At 36.3% G+C, this 5,726-nt stretch overlaps 1 non-coding gene across 1 annotated transcript; it reads right to left on the bottom strand.

Moving 5' to 3' along the window:
- Positions 1 to 4,469: 4,469 nt before the first annotated feature.
- On the bottom strand, positions 4,470 to 4,541 carry TRNAR-UCU (transfer RNA arginine (anticodon UCU)). Its single transcript has one exon. It is a non-coding gene; the product is annotated as a tRNA-Arg (tRNA).
- Positions 4,542 to 5,726: the final 1,185 nt, after the last annotated feature.

Genomic DNA, 5,726 nt, shown 5'->3' on the forward strand with positions numbered 1-5,726 from the left:
TTACAAGCGGTATTCAAGCTCTTATTTTTGCAACATTAGCCGCAGCCTATATAGGTGAATCCATGGAGGGTCATCATTGAATTGACTCTTTTTGGAAATAGTATTTTTTTTTTTTGCAGCTTAGCTCAATTCATGCATGGTTCCAGATAATCTGCTTGGTTGCAAAAAAATAGTTAGAAATGCGTATGAATATATAGCCTAGAGTTGTAGGAGAGAGAATAGAATAGACTATATTATGGAATTTTCAAAGTATATATGCATTAAGGAGGGTGGAGTCAGGCTAGATCTATACTATAATATCCTTAATGTCTATAAGTGGAGTCCTCTTTTATGCAGGTTTCCACTTTAAGCAATGATTTTAGAATCCGATTCAATAGAAAATGAGAAAATATGCAAACAAAATAGAAGAAACAAATGTATATATATAGGATATTATATTATATATTCCTAGGTTAGATTCATTATCTAATCCGATATATGGATATGGAATTCCCTTCTATGTAGTTCGGACAATTCACATTATCATTTCAATTTGATTTCAATTTGTACTTTTTAGTTACTTTACTTCTCCCCAATAGAGCTTAGAAGTAAGAATTTATTGGTTGATTGTATCCTTAACCATTTCTTTTTTTTGACACGAGGAACTACTCACCATGAATCCACTAATTGCTGCTGCTTCTGTTATTGCTGCTGGATTGGCCGTAGGGCTTGCTTCTATTGGACCTGGAGTTGGTCAAGGTACTGCTGCAGGACAAGCTGTAGAAGGTATTGCGAGACAGCCAGAAGCAGAAGGTAAAATACGAGGTACTTTATTGCTTAGTCTAGCTTTTATGGAAGCTTTAACAATTTATGGACTAGTTGTGGCACTAGCGCTTTTATTTGCGAACCCTTTTGTTTAATCTTAAAAAAAAAATTCTTTCGATTTCGATTAGATACTTTTTTCTTTTTTTAGTAAATTGGTATTTGCTTCCACAATTCCAATTATATCAATACTTTATTTAATTTACTCCTATTTATTACTCCTGGAATTATCTATTTATCGGGACAGATAATACCCCATTCTAGGAAGGGCTGAGTTGAGTATTATTAATTTAGAAGATATGCTCACCTTCTTATTTCCCGTCCTTAGTTTAGGAAAGTGGAAAGTTTTTTCCTTTTATTTTAGGAATTTTGGGAACAGAACATTTCAACAAAGGAAGTCTTTCACCGGTCAAACAAGACGTAAGACTTAATCTAAAAGAAATTACTAGATTGAATCTATTTGCATTAAAAAAACCGATCAAAAAAGGGCGAGCGAAGTAAGTGATCGAAAAACTTTGTTCTTTGTTCGTCCTATCTATAAGAGGAGAGCATATGAAAAATGTAACCCATTCTTTCGTTTTTTTAGCTCACTGGCCATCCGCTGGCAGTTTCGGGCTTAATACCGATATTTTAGCAACAAATCTAATAAATCTAACTGTAGTGGTTGGTGTTTTGATTTTTTTTGGAAAGGGAGTGTGTGCGAGTTGTCTATTTCAAGAATAGATTGGATCTATCCGGCTGCACTTTATAATATTTTTTAGTATTTTTCGGATAAATAAGAAAAGGGTGCACGATCTCGACGAATTACTTCTGAATAAATTCAGAAATCATATGGAAGAACCATAGCATTTCGCGACTCATTGGTAAATCAACTTTGATTCTCTATAAACCAAGAATGTGAGACCATTAACACGGTTAAAGCTAAACTGCTTGAAGTCCAGGCAAAAAGAGGTACTCTTTCTACAACTATATTAGTATTAGTACCAATTTAAACGGGAAATAGCTAATGTAAAATTTATCTGATATAGAACACTCATATCGATAAAATGGTTTGAACTATTTACTAGAAAAAAAAGGGGGCACCCTGCCCTTTTTTAACCAATGCCGAATCGACGACCTATGTATAAAAAAGAGAAATTTTTTGGATTTGAAGAAAAAAAAAATAAAAAAGAATTCTATTAATTTTCATTTTCCATTTATTTAGTTAGTTTTTCTTAATGAAATTGAAATTATTAACTAGAGGGCAAATAAAAATAAAGAAACAACTTTGCTGACCATGATATATTTTTATCTAGGCGGAAGAGTCCTCTTAATATTTATCTAGTCTTATATAGGTTTCGGTATATTGAAATATAAACATAAAAAAGAAGATAGAGGATAGGCTCATTACTTAAAAAAAAGATATGGAAATAGCTATAGAAAAAAAAAAAGGAGCGTGAGAGCCAAATGAATCGAAAGATTCATGTTTGGTTCGGGAAGAGATCATAAAAGTTGTAAACTTACAAAATAATCTACTTTCATTAAAAGATTTATTAGATAATCGAAAACAGAGGATCTTGAGTACTATTCGAAATTCAGAAGAATTGCGTAGAGGGACCATTGAGCAACTCGAAAAAGCTCGGATTCGATTACAGAAAGTCGAACTAGAAGCGGATGAGTATCGAATGAATGGATACTCTGAGATAGAACGAGAAAAAGCAAATTTGATTAATGCTACTTCTATTAGTTGGAACAATTGGAAAAGTCTAAAAACGAAACCCTTTATTTTGAAAAACAAAGGGCAATGAATCAGGTCCGACAGCGGGTTTTCCAACAGGCCGTACAAGGAGCTCTAGGAACTCTGAATAGTTGTTTGAATACCGAGTTACATTTCCGTACGATTCGTGCTAATATTGGCATTCTCGGGTCCCTGGAATGGAAGAAATAATTAAATTAATTAGGCCTTGAACTTCTACTTTCGTTTAGAATTTAGGCATTATTTTTCCCCTTGCTTCCGAAAAAAGAGTCAAGAAACACTAATGGCAACCCTTCGAGTCGACGAAATTCATAAAATTCTCCGCGAACGTATTGAACAATATAATAGGAAAGTAGGGATTGAGAATATAGGTCGCGTAGTTCAAGTGGGGGATGGGATTGCTCGTATTATAGGTCTTGGTGAAATAATGTCAGGTGAATTAGTCGAATTTGCAGAAGGTACTAGGGGTATTGCTCTGAATTTGGAATCCAAAAATGTTGGGATTGTATTAATGGGCGATGGGTTGATGATACAAGAGGGAAGTTTTGTAAAAGCAACAGGAAGAATTGCTCAGATACCCGTGAGTGAGGCTTACTTGGGTCGTGTTGTAAATGCTCTGGCTAAACCTATTGATGGGAAAGGCGAAATTATAGCTTCCGAATCTCGCTTAATTGAATCTCCTGCTCCAAGTATAATTTCCAGGCGTTCCGTATACGAACCTCTTCAAACAGGGCTTATTGCTATCGATTCGATGATCCCTATAGGGCGCGGTCAGCGAGAGTTAATTATTGGGGACAGACAGACTGGCAAAACAGCAGTAGCCACAGATACAATTCTCAATCAAAAAGGGCAAGGTGTAATATGTGTTTATGTAGCTATCGGTCAAAGAGCATCCTCCGTAGCTCAAGTAGTAACTACTTTCCATGAGGAGGGGGCCATGGAATACACTATTGTAGTAGCTGAAATGGCGGATTCACCTGCTACATTACAATACCTCGCTCCTTATACGGGAGCAGCCCTGGCTGAGTATTTTATGTACCGCGAACGGCATACTTTAATAATTTATGATGATCTCTCCAAACAGGCACAAGCTTATCGCCAAATGTCCCTTCTATTAAGAAGACCTCCCGGACGTGAGGCTTATCCAGGGGATGTTTTTTATTTGCATTCACGCCTTTTAGAAAGAGCCGCTAAATTAAATTCTCTTTTAGGCGAAGGAAGTATGACCGCTTTACCAATAGTTGAGACTCAATCTGGAGACGTTTCCGCCTATATTCCTACTAATGTAATCTCCATTACAGATGGACAAATATTCTTATCTGCGGATCTATTCAATGCCGGAATTCGACCCGCTATTAATGTGGGTATTTCTGTTTCCAGAGTAGGATCCGCGGCTCAAATTAAAGCCATGAAACAAGTAGCTGGCAAATCAAAATTGGAACTAGCGCAATTCGCAGAGTTACAAGCCTTTGCACAATTCGCCTCTGCTCTCGATAAAACAAGTCAGAATCAATTGGCAAGGGGTCGACGATTAAGGGAATTGCTTAAACAATCCCAGGCAAATCCTCTCCCAGTGGAAGAGCAGATAGCTACTATTTATACCGGAACAAGAGGATATCTTGATTCGTTAGAAATTGAACAGGTAAATAAATTTCTGGATGAGTTACGTAAACATCTAAAAGATACTAAACCTCAATTCCAAGAAATTATATCTTCTAGCAAGACATTCACCGAGCAAGCGGAAATCCTTTTGAAGGAAGCTATTCAGGAACAGCTGGAACGGTTTTCTCTTCAGTAACAAATAAATTTTGCATGTCTACTCTTGTTAGTAGAATAGGAATCGTTGAGAAAGCTTTTTCATTTGAATCATGCAAAAAAGTTTTCTTTGTTTTTAGTTTAGTATAGTTATTTAAAGAATAGATAGAAATAAGATTGCGTCCAATAGGATTTGAACCTATACCAAAGGTTTAGAAGACCTCTGTCCTATCCATTAGACAATGGACGCTTTTCTTTCATATTTTATTCTTTCTTTTATTTTTTTGCTTCTTCCGAGAAAAAACTGTTAGACCAAAACTCTTTTAGGAAATCAAAAAATCCAGATACAAATGCATGATGTATATATTATATCATGCATATATCATAAAGAAGGAGTATGGAGGCGGTAGTGGGAATCGAACCCGCAACCCCAAGGTTATGAGCCTTATGAGCTACCAAACTGCTCTATACTCTTAAACTAAAGAGGGGTAACTAGTGGATAAAAGAGGGTTGGATACGCCCCTCTACCAATATCTATACAAATAGAATAGTCCATTTATACAGAATGGTAAAGAGGGCTCCTCTATGATTATCAATTCCAGAAATCCATACAAATACGAAAGGGTATTTTATCCTTACCAACTGGATCTTGTTGCACCCGGTAACAAACATTCATAAACCATTTCTCGAAGTACGTGTCCGGATAGCCCAAAATGTCGATAGTTAGCTCTAGGTCTTCCGGTCAAAAAACAACGTCGATGAAGGCGTGTAGGTGCACTATTACGCGGTAGGGATTGCAATTTTTCTCGCATTTTCGTTTTTTCACTCAAACTCAAGGGAGAAACTTTGCTTCTTATCTTTTTTTTTAAAGATTGACGAATCAAATGATATTTCTGTTCTAATTTCTGCCGCTTCTTCTCCCTCTGAATCAAACTTTTTTTTGCCATAATGTGTCGTTGCTATTATTACCAAGTATACGGTTCTAATCCTAGATGGAAAAATAAATAGAAAAAGAAATCTAAAAAGGCAGATCCTCCCTCTCTATCAAGAGTAATGAACTAGGTGCTGATACAGTACAAAAAAACAAACTAAATTAACCAAACTTGCCTGATGTTGAGGCAATCAAGAAAGCTGCATAAGTGAATATATAACCCACGGAAAAGTGAGCTAATCCAACCAATCTTGCTTGCACAATGGAAAGAGCCACGGGCTTATCTCTCCAGCGAATTAAATTAGCTAAAGGTGTGCGTTCATGAGCCCATGCTAAAGTCTCAATTAATTCCTGCCAATACCCCCGCCAGGAAATTAAGAACATAAATCCAGTAGCCCAAACAAGATGTCCAAATAAGAACATCCACGCCCATACCGATAAACTATTCATCCCAAAAGGATTATATCCATTGATAAGTTGTGAAGAGTTTAACCATAGGTAATC

The sequence above is a fragment of the Triticum urartu genome, unplaced genomic scaffold (genome assembly GCF_056163025.1).
Source record: "Triticum urartu cultivar PI428250 unplaced genomic scaffold, HENAU_Tu73 scaffold874, whole genome shotgun sequence".
Taxonomy (NCBI): Eukaryota; Viridiplantae; Streptophyta; class Magnoliopsida; order Poales; family Poaceae; genus Triticum; species Triticum urartu.